The 22168-nt window shown below is 44.0% G+C and overlaps 1 protein-coding gene across 16 annotated transcripts in view; it reads left to right on the top strand.

Moving 5' to 3' along the window:
- The window catches only part of Myt1l (myelin transcription factor 1 like), a 382656-nt gene that overhangs the window by 199202 nt on the left and 161286 nt on the right, over positions 1-22168 (top strand). For all 16 annotated transcript variants that reach the window (XM_010629088.3, XM_010629085.2, XM_033756162.1 and 13 more), the window contains exon 4: positions 5724-5866. The gene's annotated coding sequence lies outside the window, so the exon portion shown is untranslated. The remainder of the gene's footprint in view (positions 1-5723; positions 5867-22168) is intronic.

The following is a 22168-nucleotide window of genomic DNA, read 5'->3' as shown; positions in this document are numbered from 1 at the left end:
CCAATCCCCTCTTTTTTTTTTTTTTTTTTTTTTTTTTACTTTGAACTGAGGCCTTTCCAAGTTGCCCAGGCTGGTCTCCAACTTGCAGCCTTCCTGCCTCATCCTCCCAGAGTGCCGGGATTACAGGCATGTGCCACAATGGCAGCAGCATTTTGAGAGCAGCAGGAAGCAAATGCAAGATGACTGACCGAGAGACCCAGGAGCAGCCGCTGAACAGCACTGGGGAGAAGTCAAGGGGCCCCTGCCTCAACTCAGAACCTAGACACCTCCATACTTGGCAGAAACAGCTCCTGGGAGAGCGTGAAGTGGGACTGAGCTGGAGGACAGGAGGGAAGGCTGGACTGGATGGGCCTTAGCTGCCCTCCTCCTTCAGGGATTACTAATAGCAGAGGGTCATTCTTCAGCTTAATATTTCTCCCTCTGTCTTCCCCACATGGCTTGCCCTGAAGCAATGGGTAAAACAATCTTCTTTTCAGTAATTATTTATCAAGTGATTCATTCTGAAGGTACTTCTGTAGCAAAGATATGATGCACTTATGATTTTTAAAGTTGCCATAAGGTCCTCAGTGCCTATCAGTTTACCAACTAGGATCTGGTACAGAGAAAGGCTCAGGAACATGCCAAGGACAGGTAGGTGACACAGGAGAGAGCTGGTGTCCGTGAGACAGCATGTGCCCCACTCTTCACTGGGCACTACACTGAATCTGGCTCTCACGGACCCAGAAGGCACCCACAAATTTGGTTGTTTTTTTTTTTTTTACACTGAGTTTATTGATACTTTTTAAATATACAGTGCAGTTACATTCATCATTGGGATCTTGTACCTTTTCATGACAGATCTCGGTTCTCATTTTCACCCCATTCCCCTGCCCTCACTTCACCCCTTCCACCCTCCCCTATTTACCAAGACTTTGTTTCCATAAAGCAGAATTTTTTAAAGTAGAAAAAGAAACATGCTTCAAATAACCAGAGGTTATCTAGAAATTGATATGTGTTGAAACTTACATTCTAAAAACTCCCTTGGAGGATCAGAAGGCAAAATAGAAAAAGGTAAAGTAAATTAAAGAGCAAAATAAAAGATAGATAATAGGAAGTGAAGATAGATCTTTTGCAAAAAGGAAGGGGACCAAGACATTGAAAGAAAGGGAGAGACTGAGGGGAGGGAGAGGTAAAAAGAACTGAGATGTAGTATGTACATGCACCATCTCCCCATGAGGAATATGATCATTAGATACTGTGTCCTGGGCTAATAAAAAAAGAAGAAAAGGTAAAATAAATTTTGATTGGAAAACAGAAGGTAAAATAAGGAGAAATAAGAAAAGTTAGAGGATTTTTCTGGTAGAACCACAGTGTGAATGATACAAGTTCCAAAAAGCACACAGAAGACAGGAAAGGAGAGGAGGGGAGGGGAGGAGACAGGAGAGGAGAGGAGGGTAAAGACAAAGGAAGGGAAGGGAAGGGATGATAAATGAAAAGCAAACAAAAGAAAGCAAAGAAGAAAATACCCTGAGAGGTCCCAGAGCACCCACCTGGGGATGAAGGCAGATCCACAACCCTTCCCACCCTGAAGAGATTTCAAAATATGAGAAGCAAAGAGAAAATCCTAATAACTCTGGATATGAGGTCCAGGGGAAGGGTTCCCTAAACTGAACATTCTCAAGAGACAGAAGAGAAGGGAATGAGTGATGTGCCTTCAAACATCTAAGGGAGAATTATCTCCAATTTAGATTTCTTTACTCAAGTATTCATCGAGTATCAAGTAAAATTAGATGTTTTAACATTTGGAAAACATTAAAACGCACATTCACCTGAGATCATTTCCTTAAGAAGCTGTAGGTTGATGTCTTCCACCAAAAAGAGGAAGTAAACCAGAGGAAGACAAGGATGAGGGGTGGGGCCCTGGTGATGACCAAGGGAAACCCCATCTTGGCCTCAGAAAGCCCCCTTGTGACTCTGGGCCTGTGTCCCCTCACAGTGAGAAATGATGGCTTCATGGGAGAGGGGCTGGGGAAAAATCATGATAAGGATGTAGTGAAGTGTTGCCCACATGCACTACCAGCCATGTGTGGGTCAGATACTCAGTATAACCTGAAGTCCCTCTTTGGTCCCTGCCCTTGATCACCTGAAAGTGGGGTCCCTGTGAATGAGGAAACCTTCATTTCCAGCCTAATACACTCTTGGACAAAACCAAGAGGAAATCTCAACCCAACATGTCATGAGGCCCTCAGCCCTCAAGCTTTCCAGAAAATGCTTTCCAGAACATTCTCCATGACTGAAACATGACTGAACATTCTCTTTCTGACTGAAAAGTCAGAAATGATAGCTTTTAAGTACTCACCTATTGAACAATGCACTTTGACTTTTTTTTAGTCTTTTTAGTCATGACAGTAGAACGCCCAGAGTGATGTCTGCTACACCTGTGCCGGGCAGGCCTTTGGCACATAGGTGTAAACGTGCACCAGTGTGGACATCACCATCAGACTCTGCAGCTGGACGTTGCCACATGGGCACCCAAGGCAGAAAACCCTGGTGGCTGAGGAGCACTGGTGCCCATGGTGTCACCTTCCAGGAGATGCATACCCAAGGGCTCTGTGGATGCTGCAAGGTTTGGCTGCTTCATTGTTCTGTTAACAATGGTGCTAAAAATCACTGCTTCAATTTCCATGTTTTAAATGGGTGAAATAAATATATTTTTTATTATGAACAGGCTCCAACTGGGACTCTAATTTCTGGTGTCCTGGTGGCCTGTGCTTCAAGCTGAGATACAGCACCCCTCAGTCATCCATCCTTCAGCCACTGTGGCCACATGGCCCGTCTGCAGGGTTGGTATTTTTATAGCAAGGCTTTGTGCTGTTTAATACAGAAATTCCTGGCCAACTGAGGAGCATAAGGAACCCTGATAATGAAACGCAGACTATGCCCCCCCCATTTTCTATTCCAGCTCTCCAAGGTCAGTCACGTGATCAAAATTCTTGAATTGCTGATTACTAATTCTCTGATACTTTTAAATGTTAAAAGGAAAGATAATACAAAGTGAAAAATATGTACGAAGTAGCTTTTTTCATATATCGTAATAAAAATGACCTCAGTTGTATTACATTCCATATGGAGATGAACTGTATTGATAGATATCTGCCTGGAGTATTCTTTTCTACCTTATCATTTGGAAATAAAGTTGAAAAGGTACACAGGAAGGGAAGGAGAGAGAAAAAGAGGAAGGTAAAAGGAAGGAAGGTAAGAAAGAAGGGGAAAGAAAAGAAAGAAAATAAATCTGGCTTTATACTCAAATGCAAAAATCTCAAACAGAAGGTCATTTTACATCTATTTTTATTACAACATACATTATTAAATTTTAAACTATCTCATAATATACATGAGTCTATAAACATGCAGTAATTGATCATTCTTGAATTTGGAGACAAATAAAGTTGTTTATTGATTGCATAACTAATTTAAAGTAAACTGAACACTCATCCGTATTACAGGAGAAAGAAAACTTTTTCATTCATCATGAATATTAATAAGGTTAAAATTAATCTTATAATACTACCATTAATAATTCAGTGATCTAAAACTACCATTTACTTGAAATCACTCCTTACCATATCCTGGGTTAAAATGAAGAAATAGAAAAGAGGTTCACAAGACTTTGGTCCCTGCTCTTGATCACCTGATAGTGGGTGCCTGTGAATGAGGAAACCTGCACTTCCAGTCTAGTAGAATGCACCCTGGGACGGCCAAGAGGAAATCCCAACCTAACATGTCGTGCAGCCCTCAAGCTTTCCAGAAAATTCTTTCCAGACATTCTCTGATTCCAGAACATTCTCCATGCTTTCAGTCAAAAATGATAGCTTTTAAGTATTCACCTATAGAACAATGTGCTTTGACTTTTTTTTAAGTCTTCATATATTTTTTTATTTTGTAACTGCAATAATTCTGGAAGGTAAAAAGGCTAAGAGGAAATGACCATTATCCAGACTTTGAGGAAGAAATTTCATTTGAGAGCCATTGTGTGTGGTCGTTCATAATGGGCCTCCAGGATGGGCGCTGAGAGAATTGTTCAGCAGGCAGCAAGCCGGAAGCTTCAAGTTCCCCACCCGACTGGAGTAGCTGGGAGTGGCTTGCGTAATTACGTCATCGACAGGCGCCCTGGCTCCATGGTTCTGTGACTCTACCCCGTGAAAGCGACATGTATGTGTCTGTCTGAGACACACACTTGGTAAGGAGCAGCTAGGGCGCCTGAAGGGCGTTAAGCCCAAAGCCACCACTCGGGGCTTTTCGGTCCACCTCTCAGAAATGACTATCGTGACAGGGTAGCTCAGAGCAGAGGGTAGCATCGGCCATGGTGGCTGCTCACGCTGCCACACGCCAAGGGGGTGAGGGGGCTTCATGGCTGTGAAGTGGCCTTGGCTTCGTGGGAGCCGCCCAGGAGCCACGGCGCGGTGGCCTGAGGGTCGCAAAAGGAGCCTCGCATGGGAAATGAAAGGGCAGTTGTGGGCTTCCTGCTCCTTGGCTATGTGCATGAAGGAAGCTCACTCCAAATAAACCTGTCATTCCACTCAAAAAGTTCTGTCTGGTAGGTGCTGCCACTCTAATGAAGAATGTGTCTTCCTCTGGACAACTGTCAAGGAACTGGTGTGGCTGCCTGGCTACTGGGGCCTGTGACCCCCCCAGGCCTCCTCCCCACCACCTTCTGTAGATGGTGAAGAGTAGGAAACAGACTTTTTCCAAACGATGCCGGGCCATAGGATGGACTTGTGGAACCCTGTAAGAAGCTTACAGGATTCCCAGAAGTATGAGACATTGCATAAGTCAAATTAATGACATTTGTGACAACAAAATATTATGATATCTTAACACAGTGTTGGTGATATGGCAGACAGAGCAGTTTTGATCATTAGTGTCCAATCCAACTAATGCATCCTCAATCATCTCTTTTGCTTTATGTTGTTTCATTTATAAAATTTGTTTAAATCTGTATCTTTAGTGATACTTGTATGATAAGAGTCAACATGTATTTTCATAAAAATACCACACTGAACACCAGCCAAACTGTTTTTTGTCAATTTTTAAGGAGCATTATGGAGCATATTCAAAAGAACTGTGCCCGTAAAGTCTTAACCATAGAAATTTATACATAAACCCACTTCAAACACTACATTTGGAAGCTGCCTTATACCTCTAACAAAGGAAAGTTTAAATTATTGCTTAAAATGTTCTTTTCTCTTCCTTTTAAATTAAGAAATAATGTGTTTTTATACAGTCTCTTAGGTGGAAATGACCAAAGCTTATTTGCTGTCTTTTGAACTGCAAAGAACAAAAATAAAATGCATATGACACCCCCTGATATTAGCTTGAACAGATGCCTTTCTTGTGTCTCTCCAATCAGCCTGTTTCACAGTCTTGATGCTTTTTATTTAGAGTCAATCACAAAAATAACTCACCACATTCTGTAAGAATATGCTTACAGTTTTGTGTAACTTTTACATGAATAATTGAAGTCATTTTCTAAAGGGTTGTTCTGGGGGGAATCGTTTATCAGGGCAGGTCCCCTCACCCTGCTGGTCTCCCTGCTGTCCCGTCACTCAGCCTGGTGATTTTCCTGCCACTCCAAGTGCATTAGAAACCTGCCCTCTTCCCAAGGACCACATCCCTCATGTGGGGGTTTGGGTTTCTGGTGAATATCAGCCTCATTATTCTGCCTTTTTCTTCTTCTTCTCTAGAGTGACCACATCTGGCAGAAAAGGAAAAAATGTAGTTATTGAATCCAGTCCAGTGTTTGTATCTCTCACATTATCAACAAAAGTAGTCAAGAAAGGTTCTGGAGGCCCCATGAACACATGGATATAGAAGGAGCCACATGAAGGTAAGGAGTCTGTTGTCTTTTTCATGCTTTACCTGCAGACAAATGTATATTTACCTAAACCTTTACCTGCTGTTTTAAGGAAACATAAAAACAGGTTTGTCAGTGATGGGGTTCTGATTTGCTAGAAGGCACTACATCCCCTAATTTTGGTGAATAACCCCAACAGAATGTGCCATCACTGCTGGAAGTGGCCTCCAGGAGCCCCTCTGGCCAAGCCCTGACATGACCAAGGTAACTTCATGATGTGTTACCATGCCTGTGCACCCTTGGCACAAAAGCACAGAGTTCCACAAGAGTTGGGCCTCTGTGTCCACTCTGAGTTCTACTCAGTTGCATTTCCTGCTTAACGCAATTGAGCAGGTCTGTGACAAGGGCCTCCTTCATGGAACAGGGGTCTCGAGAGCTGCCATTCATCACCTGGACACTCAGGGCAACCATGTGCAGTGACAGCCACGCTCTTCCCAAAGCTTCAAGTTGTAGCTAAATTTCTTTTATGTAAAAAAAAAAAGTACGTGTGAAACATGCATAACATTAAGTTTAGCACTTCACCATGTTTAAGTGTACAGCTAGTGGCGTGAAACACTCGCACACAGTTGTGTAATCATCACCACCATCTATTTCCAGAAATTCTCTCATCTTCCACAGCCTCACCTCTTACCCATTTATCAGCAGCTCTGCCCTGACCCCCGTCTGGCCCCTGGCTACCACCTTCTCCTTTCTGACTGTGCGGATCTGACTGCTACCGGCACTTGGTAGGAGTAGAATCAGTGTGTTTGTTCTTTGGCCACTGGGCTGTTTTCTGATCATGCACCTTCAAGGTTTAGCCATGTTATAGCATGGCCCGGAACTTTGTCCCTCCCTTTAAAGCCCAATAGTATCTAGCTGCACATCAAGGGACATGAGTGTTGCTTCCATATTTTAGTTATTGTGAATAATGCTGCTCTGAACTTGGGTAGAGACAAGCAGGTTTAAATCTTTGCTTGTGAACCTTCTGTTATATACCCATGAGGAGAATTTACCCTGCCATTTCCCAGTGGCCACAGCATTTTACATCCTCACCAACAGTGCCCAAAGGTTCTAATTTCCCCTCATCTAGGCTAACACCTGCTGTTTTCTGTGTGTGTGTGTGTGTGTGTGTGTGTGTAGTGGGGTACATATGTATGTTTGAACATAGCCATCATAACGGGTGTGAAATAGTTTCCCATTGTGATTTTTATTTGCATTTCTCTAAAGATTATTGATGCATGTTTATCTTCATAAAAATATCTATTTAAGTCCTTTAACTTCATCAGATTTTTGTTGTTGGTTGTGTTGTTGAACTGTACAAACTCTTTATATATTCTGGCTGTGGACCCTCTATCACATACATGATTTGCAAATATTCTGTCCTATTTCATGGTTGGTTTCCATTCTGTAAATAATGTCCTTTGATGCATAGCAGTTTTTGTTTTAATTTTTAGGGAGCCCAACTTTTTTTCTTTTGTTACTTATGTTTTTGGTTTCATATCTAAGAAATTGTCACATACAGTGTTGTCAAGCTTTTCCTCTGCCTTTTGTTCTGAAAGATTTTGATAGTTTTATCTCTTACATTCAAGTCAATGGTCCATGTGGAGTTAATTTTAGTACAGATTTAAGAAAAAGGTCAAAAGTTGGGTGTTGTGATGTAAGCCCATAGTCCCAGGCTGAGGCAGGAGGATCCCTGTGAGTTTGAGGCCAGCCTGGGCTACACAGTGAGTTCAAGGCTAGCTTAGACTACATAGAAAGACCCTGCCTCAAAACACAAACCAAAAAAACCCATGGCTACATTATGTCTCTGTCTATCCAATTCCATTGATGTGTGTATTTGTCTTTATGCCATTGTCACAATGTGTTGATTTAGTGTAACTCTGTGGTGAGTTTCAAAATCAGAAAGTGTGAAATCACTAGCTTTACTCTTTTGCAGTATCGCTTCCAGTTTACGGAGGTCTCAAGATTTCATATGAATTTTAGGATAGATTCTTCTATCTCTACAAGAAGACTCCCTTGAAATTTTTATCAGGATTACGTTGACTCTGTAGATCACATGACTTGAGTTTCTTAGTAGATGGAAATAGAAGTTTTCATTCTTTCTAGTAATGGATTTCCTTGTGTCATTTGAGTGTGCACTTTGAATGGATTTAGATACCTCCTTTTTTTCGGTTTGAAAAGAAATTCAGGTCTTTATCGTGAAGTTTTTTTGAGCCTAGTATGGTGAACAATAAGCAAGACTAAATGTATGAGAACATTCAATGGAAGTTTGCCAAAACCTTCCCTGATGATGAAGGTGCTGTTTCAGTTTGGTTTCTTGAACTTCAGCATCTTGAAGGCTCTTATACGACAGCAGCACTTCCTGAGTTGGGAGCCAGTGGTGGTAGGAGAGTGCTGTATGATCTTTGCCCAAGTGAACCCTTCCTGGCTCCCAGGAGAGAACAGATGTGGACACATAGGTGCTGTGTGGTGCCCTCCAAGACCATGGTCAGCACCAGCCACCTCAAGAGGCTGAGAATGACTCATCAGCCTGGTGGGATCATTTCCATATAGTCAACTGCACACGCGTGCCAGGCCTATGTTAACTCCTCCCAGGGTCGGAGGTCAGTGTAGGGAAGGCTGAGTGCTGTTTGAGCAACCTTGCAGGCTATCATTAGCACAGAAACACCAGCATGTCCTGCCCCAGCCCTGTGTACTGTGGCAAGAGGTCTAGCTTACCTCCAGATAGGGAGGAAGGGAAGATCCCGTGGGAAGTCCAGATTCAGCACAAACCATTAATTCCAAGTTGCCTTTAAATTCCAGCCGTGAACCAAGCTTTAGAAACATATGCAAGAGTTAGCCTCAGAAATGGCAGGACAGAAAATAGCCCAGGTGAGAAAGCTGCTGCTCCCTGAGCTGGCTCCCATCCAGTGCCGTGGGTGGGAGTGTGTTTAGCACCTTCCTGTCTCCTCATTCTCTCAAGCAGGTTGAACAGACCTTGGTGCCTGGGGCTCTTCTAGTCTCTGTGGATATAAAAGCAAGTGAGGCAAGGCCAGGGCCTCAAGGAACTTGCCAGCTCTGGCACAGGAGGTTTGGCAAGACCAGGAGGACCCAGAGGTGGGCACCTGCCTTGGTGCCACCTGTCCTATTCCACCCTCTCTGCAGGTTCAGGCATGCTTGCTGGCCACATCAGGAGCTGGGTCGCAGCCCATTGCATTCACAGAGGTCTGTGCGGGACACTGGGACACAGGCACATAATGGTACATGGTTCTGTCCTGCCCCATTAGATACAGCATAGGACAGAGTGTTCCACTTTACGAATTTGTGTGCCTTTATTTTTTGAGGGGAACAGGGTCTTGCTATGTAGTTCAGACTGTCCTTGAACTCACTATGTGACCCAGATTGGCCTCAAACTCAAGGAGACCCTCGCGCCTCAGCCTCCCAAGTGCTAGGATTACAGATGTGTAGCACTGTGCCTTGCTTAGCATTAACAAGGACTTTGGGGTCTGTGCTTATTCAAGAAATGAAAGCCATAGAACAAGCTTGAGATGGAGGGCATTTTTCTGTCCTCCTTTGTCCCAATTAGCCATCGTGATTGCTGAGCCCCAAATACCTGTGACTCTTCTGCAGCTGGCCCTCTAGGAAATCCAATTTCCCCAAATTGGAGCCCAAAGAGAAAATCATGCTGTGCATCCCATTTCCATGCTAAAGCCCTCACCAAAAATAAAATCAATATCTGCTTCCCCAAAACCAGCGTGAGTGGCATTCTAAGTGGTGACTATTTTCAAGAAAAGTGGATCAGTGTCCAGAGGGAGAAATCTCCTGAAATAGGGCCAACTCTATAAATCTGTGTTCTCTGACCCTTTGGAAAAATGCACTTAAAAAGAGCTGACCACGTCATTAGATTCAGCCCTGCACTGCCCACAACCTTTATCTTTGGGCAAATCCCTTTGAAGTCTTGAGTCTCTTTTTCTATAAAGTAGGGATAAATGGGCTGTGAAAGGTCAAATGCAATGCAGTCCATGAACCCAGTGTAGACTACAAATGATGAGGAGAGTGGCTGAACACTATTATGTGTGCACCGGGTACCAGGCCTTTCCATTTCTACTTCCTCCCTCCCGCTCTCCAAGCCCTATGAAGCTACTACTTTTCCTATTCGTGTTTTTACCCATAACTCATCGTAATGGAAACCAATGGACAGAGAAGTCAGATAATGTGTCTCACATTATACAGTTAGTAAGTAGCTCTGACAGTATCAACTCTAGGCAGACAATCTGACTTGGGACTAACTGCTGACTATATGGGGAGCCCACACCATCCCCACGGAGCTGTCCACAGATGTTACACTCCTGTCTACTCCCTAATGTGCACAATGGTATTATTTGTGTGCGTGTAAAACCTATTGTGTTACATACACAGAGAAATTGCGAAACCACTCGCTTGCTGCTAAATCAAATTATTTCACTTAGCAGCGCAATGCTAGAAACACAACTCTGAAGTTTGTTGATTTCACGCATCTTTGCCTCAAAAAGAGCCAAGGAATTGCACATTGGGCACCCTCAAAAATCACCCATAAGTTATGCAAAAATGCTTTTCAGCCTTTTCCACACTGATTCATTTGTATTTCTTTAATAATAATTTGTATTATTTCATCAACCTCTATTATCATGATACTTGTGATGTCATCAAATAGTGTGGAGGGTTAAAAAATCAATAAAACTGAGCTCTGAGTTTTCCGGGATGTAGGTTAAGAAGAAATTGTATTTCTCTTGACGTCCATTATCGAAGTCATGGACCACCACTCCTTCAGAAGGTAGGGTAACAGATTGCCGACCCCTGTCCTCCTGCGGGGAGCGTGGCGAAACATGCTCATCACTGACTTTCTTTCCTCCCAGGAGAGGACAATTACCCGCAGCCAGTGGGCATGCAGATTAAAGCAGAACCAGGAAGCCCGAGAGGTAGTCTGAGACCATAGCTCAATGGGCAGCTCACACCCAGGGGTGGTCATGTATTTTAGAGGATTTAGGTAGCACAAGTCCACCTGGGGACAGGAGGCAGGAGACCATGATGGCAGACTCACTTCTCTGCTGAGGGTCCTGGGAAATGTGTAGAAGGAAATGTGTGAGTTCCTTTGGTGTGCGGGTCACACAACTGAGCCCATCACAGGTGACAGAGCCAGGGACTCTGAGGTGCTACTTCCTTGCCTCACCTGGCCTCACAGAAGCTTCAGGCAGTTGTGCGGGCTTCCCACGTAAGACCATCGGAACACAAGGTCTTTCCTCCCTGTCCTTGGTATAGAGCTAGGGAACCTCAAACTTACCACAGAAAGCCCACATTTTGCTGAAACCACACATTCAAATTCAGAGAAAGGGCAAGCCGCAGTATCTGCACCCAGCTGCTTCAGAACTGTTTCACAAGTTCAGCTTTTAGGGTCCATGGGCAGGTGTCGGCGCTGTCCCCAAGACAACCAGTGCCTGTTGTTTGGGACATCATACGACATAGCATACATTTCCCACAAGAAGAACAGCAGAAGTGCTTGTCAGAGTGGGTGAGAGTGGGTGTGGTCATTGCCTTGGTGCTGGGCCTCTGCCTTCCACGGGCCCCAGGCTGAGCTCTGTCACATGCCACCATGCACTCTGGATGCCCCACATCTTGGAAAATGCCTTGGGGACACATTTTTAGGGGAAGTATTTGTTGAGATGTGCATCAGAGCACACAGGCTTTACTGGGAAATGGCCACGGTGGTTAAGCTAAGTATAAACTTAATATTTCCTCCTTAATCATAGTCTGCATCCTTTCTTCGGGTCTTAATTTTTGTTTGACAGAAAGATTGGGGACCATCTTGCTCATACAGATCTACTTTGTTATTATGTTTGGAGAAGCATTAACCTACTGAAAGGGCTGGTAACATTATCTTTTTCAGCTTTTCATAGTTAAACTTCTTTGTCTGCAGATGTCAATAGCTCCCTTTCCATGTAGGTAGCCAAAATTTTATCAGAAAACAAGCTGAGGCATTGAACTGTTAAATTCCCCACCAAAAAATAGAAACTGGTAAGTTGTTTTAATGTGCTAGGCCTTGCGCAATATTTCTGCCAAGGATACTCGTGGCTTTTGATGAATAGCCTTCATTGTCCCTCCTAAAAGAGGATTTTCGTGTCGTCACATTCCCTGGAAGGTTCTAGAATGGTGTTTGGAGGTGCATAGTTGGGGAGATTATCCTCAGGGGTCCTGTTTTCATGGCCTTTCAGATACATCCTAATGTGACCAGGATAAAAATCACACTAACCTTATCTGTCTCCCGGGTGCTTCCACAAATGTGAAAATCCAGTCAGTTCTGTAGCTGGAAATGAAATTTGTCAAAGCATAACAAGCAACTATTTAAGTTGTGAAAGGGGTGTTAAACGTAGATCACATGGAAGTGGAATGATTGAACTCTCCCTACACACCCTGCTATCAAGATGAGGGGGGAAAGATGGCAGTCTTGGTATTGGCTGGTTCTACACTACACACCTAGGCCAGCAAGAGATGGCTTCAGGGGGTAGAGCAGCAATGGGTGGCTTTAGTCACTTACTAACAAAGCAGGTTTAACAAAATTTAGCTAAAAATGGGCAAGGAGCCCCAGATGCCTCTCTGTCGCTGGTAGCCATCAGGTGGGTGACAGTGGCCGTGTGGAGGAGTGACGGTCATTGCTAGCAGTGGGAGTACAACTTCACAAGGGTGTGCCCACTCGAAGTCATTCTACTTCTAGATGCTGTGGCACACATCCGCACACTCAGGAGCAGGCTGTGAGTCCCTAGCTCTCCCGAGACTGCATCAGGGGCCACTGCCAAGCAGGACCTCAGGAAGCACCTGCCATGCCAGCCCTGGCTCTGTGATCTTATGCCAGCCACTTGGTGTCCAGGTGCCTTGGTCTCCTCTTCTGTGTGTCATGGATAATCTTTGCATTTGTAGACCCAAGAAGGTTGCACTTAGGATTGAATATATTTAAATGGCATCTGTCACATAGTAAGTCGTACAGCAAGGTGGCTATTCTTGTAATGTTCATTATCATCTTATTTGTAAGAGCAGGGTTTTCTAAGCAACAGATTTGTCTCTAAGTGTTTCGTTCAATGAATGTTGCTGTGTTCAAGTCCTAGCACATTATAATTCCTTTCGGAGGTGGTTATATGAACCTATGCTATCCTGAGATATATTGTAAGGTAAAGCATCGCAGGGTGCAAGTCTGTGTGTGTAGGGTTATCAGTGCACACTTTAGTACACTGTAGTGTGCTTATTCCTGGATTAGGCTGCAGGAGAAGGAGGTGGGAGAGGCCGACTCCCATGGAGGGAGCTCGGTGTTAGGAGAGAAGGACCTTTTTTTCACCGTCTGCCTTTCTTTGCTTTCCTAGCACTGTGTCCATCCCACATCCAGGTAAAATTTATGTCCATATCCACCAGGTACTCGTGGAGACACCATGTGTAAGCCATAATGCTAAATCCACAAAGGTCCAAAGGCATAGGCTGGCGTGGCTGTGAGGGAGGTAAGGATCCTATGCAGGTTCAGATACATTCCCTAGATTCATTGTCTCAAATAGGGCAGTAGCAGAGGCATGGGGAAGGATAGGCAGGGTGCTGTCATCAGTGGCAGGCCCTTGGAAAGGAGGAAGCTGCCCACACACCTCAAATGCATCTGTGAGAACATGGAGAGAGAATCTCTCACCAGCTTGAGCAAAGGCCCTGGGGCAGAAAGGCATAGCTCCCATCTGAGACAAAGGCAACCTCATTTCTGAGACACCATTCTCTGAGCAGAGAACAAGACAAGTTCAACCATTAGCTACTAGAAACTTGTTTAAGATATTCTGCTTGCTCTCTTAGGAAAAATAAAAAATAATATTAGGAGGGACAGAGTGATCTCCACCCACAGGATGGAGATATTCATTTTATTTCTCGGATGTTTCATGAGCAGGTGGGTGGTTTTGATGGTGATCAGCAGTTACAAAGCCCTTGTCCCCCTATGTGTCCCCTGCAAGGCTCTGCAGGGGTATCTTCCCAGGAACTCTCCCACAGGCCTCTGCACCAGGTCCTGCTGCTTCCCGGCCCTGGGGTTTGGGGGAGGCAGCTCAGCCTAGCGCAGCAGCACCGACCTGCTGGAAGCCTGCCCCAGAAACCGCATCATCCTCATGGTGATGGATGTGCTCATCTCCCGCCGTTTCATGGGAGATTTACACGCATAACTCTCATTAGTGCTAATGGGAGTTGCTTGCATAAATCTTACATGCAGGAAGGTAAGCAGAGAAACCGATTTTCTTTATTTTCCCTAGGTCTTCCTGCCCAGGCTTCATCCCTGCAGTCTGGGCTGGCCCTGGTGTGTCATCAGGCACCTTGCTCTCAAACTTCTCTCTCTCTCTCTCTCTCTCTCTCTCTCTCTCTCTCTCTCTCTTTCTCTCTCTCTCTCTCTCTCTCTCTCTCTCTCTCTCTCTCTCTCTTTCTCTCTCTCTCTCTCTCTGTCTCTCTCTTTCTGTTCATTTACATGGAAATAGACCCTAAATGGGGCTCTGAACTCACATGTTGAAACACCTCCTACTTGGGCCATCAGCCTTGCAAGCACAGATACCCAATTAGTGCGACTGATCCAACAAATTTCCCTGTGTCAGTTGTACCTGCTGTGAATGTCATTCTGTTCGGTGATAATAGGGCTTGCATCCGAAAATAGAGGTGGGGGAGATGGATGGGAACACAGAGTCCTTGTTGTGAGCTGAATTATTTTTACGATGACTACAGATACCAGGTCCTTTTGAAAGTGAGAGGCCAGAGATAGAGCCAGGATTGGGTTTAGGAGCAGGAAGACTGGATGTGTCTCCCACCACCCCTTCCTCAGCCTGTGAAGTGTGTGACCATTTATAATTCCAGTGCCAATGTTCAGGAGACCAGGGTGGTTCTGCAGCAGACACTGAGATGCTAAATAAAAGAAAAGTCTCCACAGGTCTAAGATGGACTGCAGCATATTCAAAGCCTATTGAACAGCTTCGTGTTGTTATTTTGTGTGAATGTCCCCTCCCCATTATTCATCTCATGATCAGAGCTCTTGAGCATCTGTGGTTGCAAGCGGGGAGGGATTGGCAGGGGAGTTTGACTGCATTTAAACTGGCAACACCATGCGTGTGTAGCTGCTGATAAACTGTACCATGACCTTGGGTACCTGACGACTTCCATTCAGACTGAGAGTGGAGAGAGCGGTGTACAGGACCTTAATGTAAACTGTGTGCCAACAGATAGATAGGTGAACATTAACACTGGCTGCTTCCCTTTGGTTGTATTATGCTGGTGGATGTGATTACCATGGTAACAAAGCAGCACTCATCTGAGTGTGTATTGGTCGTCTTTGACACACACCTGACGATTAAGAAGGAGAGGCTTGTCTGGGCTCACAGTTTCAGAGGTTCCGGTCCATGGTCAGTGGGCTGAATTGCTTGTTGGCCTGGGGCCAGGCAGATGCATCTTGGTGCAAGGGTGTGGTGGAGGGAAGAGTGACCACATGGTGTGCACTAACATGATACACTCACTTCCCAATAAACCCATCCACTAGGAGCCCAGCCTGTAGCACATGGGTTTTGGGGATGTCTCAAATTCAAACCACAGTAGAGCCAGACAAGACAAGGCATTAGAAAAATGCATGTATATAAGGGGAACAAAAAAGACAGCGAAACAACCACTTTTAGAATGTCATCTAGAAAGTCAATACTTCATCCGGGGGTTTAGCTCAGTGGCTCCACCGCCTGCCTCACCAGCACAAGGACCCAACTTCAATCCCCAGTACCAAAACAAAACAAAAAACCTTCTGTGCAAAAACAAAACAAATAAAAGAAAGTCAACACTTCAGTGAGTTTCTAAGATGGAAAAAAGGTACCTTTCTGAGCTTTGGGCCTTATTAATCCTTTTTCTTTAAAAAAAAAAAATTAGCATCAACCTGTGTGCACTAAAATGGTAAAGAAAAAAAATGGGTCTTTCTCTTTAATCAGCCATTCTTCTCTGGTCAAAATCTGGTCTGCTTTCTACCAGGGATGAATTGCAAATCAGCATTCACTGTCACTGATGGACAATTTGATCAGCTATGTAAATGCACGGGCGCACCGGCCCCTCACCCAGCCAGCGCCCCAGGCTCCTGCTGGTACAGGTCCTACTCCAGGTGCTGTTGACAGGCAGGGCACAGCACAGGTTTACCCCGCCCCAGCCTCCCTACGGGGAACTTGGAGAGGCAAGGGCAGGCACAGACGGAGGGCACCGGGTGGGAACAAAGTCAGGGGACACTGAGCCTGCAGCTCTGTAGCCAGCAGGAGAGAAGGGAACCGGAGCAGAAGGGCCGGGAGACTTACCCTGTGTCTATGAATGTGGAACAGACGCTTTCTCTCACTTCATCCTCATCTCAAGCATGTACGCATGGTGACAGCTACTCTTCCCACTTCAGACATGAGACCTGTGGAGTGAAGAAACCAGACGTCCTTCCCAAGGACACAGCTTGGATTTAAGAGGAGCCCTCAGACTGTCGCTGCTGCCATGTGTGGCTCTGTAGAATGACCGAGGAGTGGGGGGACAGAGAAGGACAGAGGATGGCGAAGGGACGTGGCAGGAGATGGCCCTGGGCAGGGAAGGAAGCCGCGCTCCCCACAGAGAAAGGGCTGGCCGTGCACAGGAGCAGGGCAGCTCGCTTGAGGCAGCGACAAACAGGAGGGAATGTGGCTTGGGAAGTTCTCTTCTCATCTCTTCCCTTCCCTGATGAAATAGCAAGGTCATCACAGCAGAAGGCATGGCAAAGGGAACCGGTGGGGGGAGAACAGGGATGTGTCAGGTCATCAGGAGGCACCATGGCCCACTGGAGGCCACCACCCTGCTGTGAGGTCACACAGAGCTGACTGGGGTTCTGACACTTTCCTGCAAAGCAGCTCAACATGAGAAACCCCGGGGGCAACTAAGGGGGGTGGTGTGATCAAGACCCTGGAAAGGTCAGGACCCAGGCAGGAAGAAGGGGCCTGAGCGTGCTGTGGGTCAGCAAGGGGACGGCAGGCTCCTTGAGTGACGCGCTGGCCCTAAAGTGGCTGCTTGAAGGATTGCTGGAGTCAGGGACTGGGAGGGAGAATGCCGGCAGACAGGAGTCAGGTCACAGTGAAGTATTTGAGTCAGCAGTGATGAGAGAATGGTGGTTGTATGGCCAGGGTCTCAGCATGACCAGGATAAGCAGCAAATAAACAGTCGAGGATCAAGGATGCACAGTTTGCGAAGGATGGTTACATGGGTGTAGAAATCATCAGGAGCAGTTTGGGGGGCAGTCACTGTGGACTGGGAGCAGAAATGAAGAAGAGTAGGTGGGTGCCTCAGTTTGGGCTACTTTGGGGGTGCCTGGAAGTCTCAGAGGAGCTGAGGGTCAAAGCTGGGGAGTTTTAGAGAAACTCAGGGAGCCTGGCCTGGAAGTTAGGTGCCAGAGTAGCCTCCCAGCTCAGGGCTACAGAGACAGAGTCAGAAAGGACCCATTAGCAAGGAGGTCAGGAAGACCAGGCACGAGGACAGCAGCTGGGACCCAAGAGGTGCCAGCTTTCCGGAGTGCCAAAAAGGAGCAAGAGGGGGTGAGAGTAAGGCTGAAGACACAGAATCTCCCAGGGCACTGACCTGACAACCCCAGGCTGGGACAGACACGGGTCAGGTGCAGGCTGCCGGCCTCCAGATGATTGACAGAGCAGGACTAGCGCTGAGCAGGGGTAGCCTTTCCCATAATTTCCCAGCCCTTTTTAATGTCTGCCAATGGTGACAATCGATAAGAAAATAACAAGCAATTTCACAGGATTTCTGTTGTAATTTAGCACTGATTAAAGGCCATATATTAGAACAAGGCTTCTGGAAAATAAATGGAATTAGTGTGACTAAATTTAATATTTGCAGCCCAGGGACGCTGAGTACAGAAATAATACCCAGAACGTAATCTGCATGCACAAGTTGTGTTTAAACCGTCTGCCGTCTTCACTGTGCTGCAGAGACCATTGTGGGGACTCAGTGCTGCCGGTGTCTTGAAAACAAAACTCTACCAACGCATTGACTTGGGCAAGAGTCATTTGAGAAGACCATCAGAGGTGGAGAGAAGCCCCACAAAACCACTTCTTTGTGAGGGTTTAATACATGCATGACACAAGCGGGATAGAAGGGAGAACAGTTTGACAGCTAGAGAATTTTTGTGCTCAGAGGTCCCGTCTGGGATGGTTAAAGCAGGAGGATCTGGGCATGATGCACCTGCAGATGTCTGACTGCACACCATCTGCTATGCTGCTTGACGGAGGTACCAGGAGCCCCTTCTCTTCTCCCCAGAAAATCCACCAGGAAGCCAGCAGCGTTCGCCTGGGGAGTGAGCAGGGGTGAGAGAGGGAGACCCACAAACACTCTCTGCCCCAAGAGCGGGGACTGGGGGAGAGCAGGGATTGCTCTGATGCTTAGGCATTTGGCAAAAGACGAAACGCAGCTTGGTAAGATGACAAGTAATGACGGCAGGATTCAGTTCACAGTCAGTTGACTTCCAAAGCCCGTAGCCATTCTCTGAGGAGGCTGTGCAGCTGGGGTCCCACAGCAGAGTAGCTTCTCCTTAAGGCTTGAGCTCCAGGAGGGACCATGGCAGGGGAGAGCAGGCTGCCTGCTTCAAAGGAGGAGATCTGAGCTGGATTTTCAGGTGACCTTCACAAACCCCGAAGGTGGCGATTCCTAGTTTTCATCAACTTCCCCTAACAGGAAATCAATGCCGCACAATCCAAATTCTCACCTTTCTTTAAAACTTCCATTTAGTTCAAAATATCAAGTGGCCAGAAACAAACTTATTAACGTATCATTATTAACATACAGTATATCTTATACCCACCCAGTATGTGAAACTTTTGTGAGATAAAACTTCAGATACTTCATAAATTTACATTAATATTATAAGCAAACAGTTTTCCAGAAAAGGCAGTATGATAAAAACCTGTTACTCTTCACCATGACTTTTTGCCTTACTTGACTGTTTCTATTTTTTTCTCTTTCTAAGCATATTGGTTGCTATGGAGATGGTGTCAGCACTGGTAATCTCACAAATGCGATAGAAATAAGTTCATCACTGTTAGGTTTTTCACCTGAAATTAATATAAAGATAGGTAAAACAAAGGAAGATAGCCATTCCCTAAGAGAAAATACTCAGATTTTTCAATAACTTACCCCTAAATAACCAACCTGAAACAACGATCTATTCTTCAGGAATTGACAGAAAATAAGATACCAATATTTATTCCACATTTCTAATTTTTCCTGAAAAGGGGCCAAGAAATTCTTTATTTATAAAATCATATTAATTCTCATCCAGAAAATACAGATTGAAAAATTCTGTTTAGGGCTTTTGTATCCTCTTAATTCAATTTTGATAGGTCACGTGTATCTAGAAATGTATCCATTTCTTCTAGAATGTTTAATTTACTAAGTTTTTCCTTAATGATTCTCTGAATTTCAGTTGCATCTGTAGTCATAAAAAATTTCATTCTTTAATCTCTAATTGTTTTGATTTGCGTCTTCTATCTCTTTATACCATTAGTTTTAGCTTGGATCTCTGTTATTTCCTTCCTTCCACTGGATTTGAGTTTGGTTTGCTCTTATTTGGCTAATACCTTAAAATGTATCATTGGATTATATATTTGATCACTCTGATTTTCTAATGTGGGCACTCAGAGCTATAAATGTCCCTCTTGTGTTAGTTACTTTTCTCTCATTTCTGAGACAAAATACCCAGCACCCAAAGTTAAAGGGGGAAAGGTTTGTTTGGCTTACAGTTCTTATCAGTCCATAATCGGCTGGCCCCAGAGCAGGCTAGCTGAGGAGCAACAGATCATGGCAGTAGAAAACAGTAAAAGCAGCAAGAGGGTTTAGCAGTATCTTTCTGTCACTTTAATCTTATTCAGACTACAGGGATTAGAGAGGAGCCAAACCAGCCACTCATGTGTAGTGATTTAGTAATCACACGCCCTGAATCCCAGCATCACACTCTAGATTCAACCACCTCCAAAATAACCCCACCTCATTCTCATGAGGATTTTGGGGCCACCTAAACATAAACCATCATACCTCTTAAGACCCTTCATTGTGTTCCTCAAATTCTGGTGTGTTGTGTTTTCATTTTCATTTAATTCTAAATCCTCCTTCCCAGATTTCTTTAATGACATGTTGACTTTTCAAAAGTACATTGTTTAATCCCCGGGTGTTTGTATACTTCCTGTGGTTTCTGTTGTTTTTATTTCTAGTTAAATTGCATTATAACCTGGTAAAATTCATTGATTATGTCGATTTTCTTGTATTTGTTGACACTTACTTTGTGGGCTAACTTATAGTCTGTTTTGGAGAGAGTTCCATGAGCTGCTAAAAATTAATGTGTATGCCACTGTGGTTCAATGGAACACTTTAGATATCTGTTAGATCCATTTGATCTGTAGTGTAGTTTAACTCTGATGTTTCTTTCTTGGTTTGTTTGTTTGTGTGTTTGGTCTGGATGGCCTCTTTTATAGTTTGATTGAAGTCTGTCTGCCTCTTTATGTCAAGTAGTGTTTGTTTTATGAGATTGAGTGTGCCAACTGTAGATGCATATAATTTTCTAGCATTATATCTTCCTAGTGGATTGTTACCTTTACCAATATATAGTAATTATTGTGGCTTTTGACTGGTTTTGATATGAAGTTGCTCAGTTGGATGTAAGTGTATCAACTCTTGCTTGTTTTCAGATTTCAGTTGTTTGGGGAATGATTTTTAATCTTTTCAATCTTTGCATGTCTTTATGGGTGAAGTATGTATTCAACATTTATTTGGATTTTGCTTCTTAGTCCGATTTGTCAGTCTTTGTCTCTAAGTTGGGTAACTTAGACCATTTTCTTTCAGGTTTATTATTGAAAGGTATGTACTAATTTCTGCCATTATGTTATTTATTTGATTCTTTCCTAGTGCTCTTTTGTTTGTCTACTCTTATTCTATGTGTCCAGTTCTTTTAAGAATCTTTTGTAATTCTGGCTTAGTGGTCATAATTCCTTCAGTTTCTGCTTACCTTGGAAGTTCTTTTCTCCTTCAACTCTGAAGAATACCATTGCTGGCTAGAGTAATCTAGGTTGGCAGTTTGTTTGTTTGTTTTTTCAAGAATTGAAATACATCACTATAGGCCCTCCTGGTCTTTAGAGTTCTTGCATAGAAATCTGCACTTATTCTGAAGGGGTTTCCATTATAAATGATTTGACATGTCTCTCTTATAATTTTAATATTCTTTGCTCTGAATTTTTGGCAAATTAACTATAAGCTAGTCGTGGTCTGCTTGGAGTTCTAAAGGCCTCAAGTAGCTGAGTGTTCACTTCATTCCCAATATTTGGTAAATTTTCTGCTATTATTTCACTGGATATGTTCTCCATGCCATTAGCTTGCATCACAAACTTCTTCCTCAAGGCCTGTAGCTTCTAAAGTCTGGTCTTTTAATAGATTCATAGATTTTCTTTTCCTTGTTACCATTTGAATATTGTATACCATTCACTTTGTCTTCAAGCCCCGGTGTTTTCTTCAGCTTGATCTATACTATTGGTGGGGCTTTGCACTGAAATTTTATTTGGCTTATTGAGCAATTGATTTCTAATATTTCTGCTTGTTTTTTCAGAATCTCTTTTTTATTAAAATTTTTTAATATCCCACTTTTTTTCTTATTTCATTCAGTTATGCATCTGTATCTTCTTTGAGTTTATTGACTATTTTTATAATCATTCTTTTGAATTCTTTGTCATATTTTCTCCTCTTTGTCATCATTGGGATCAATTACTCTGAAAGCATTAACTTTTGGAGGGGTCACATTGCCTTCTTTTTTTTTCTTATTCTTAAGTTTCTACACTGCAGTTTGTACATATTCAGAATGCTGTTCTTTTACACATTTTTGTGAAGACCTAAGCGAGCAAGTTTCTCTGTATGCTAGGTGTCATGGTATCAGCCTGTTGTATAGTTGGAGTTTACTTCTAAGTGGATTTCACTATGTAATGTATTTTTCCCATGGAAAAACTATAGATATCATTATTACTGATTGGTCTATAGCAAGTTCAAACTCAGGTTAGGAAACATTAGTTCAGGGTACAGTCACTAGATAAGGGTGGCACATAGTTGTAATATGTACCTGTTCAGGATAGAGTCTGCCAAGAAGAAAGAGATAAGGGAGACATGTACTTGGAGTGGGCATCAGTTCAAGACAGGGTTGGCCAAGAAGGAATTTGCTTGGGCTAAAAAAAAAAAACAAAAAAAAAAAAAAAAAAAAAAAAAAAAAAACAC

The sequence above is a fragment of the Fukomys damarensis genome, unplaced genomic scaffold (genome assembly GCF_012274545.1).
Source record: "Fukomys damarensis isolate Sample0158 unplaced genomic scaffold, DMR_v1.0_HiC HiC_scaffold_25, whole genome shotgun sequence".
Classification (NCBI taxonomy): domain Eukaryota; kingdom Metazoa; phylum Chordata; class Mammalia; order Rodentia; family Bathyergidae; genus Fukomys; species Fukomys damarensis.
This window is presented reverse-complemented; position numbering and strand designations above follow the sequence as displayed.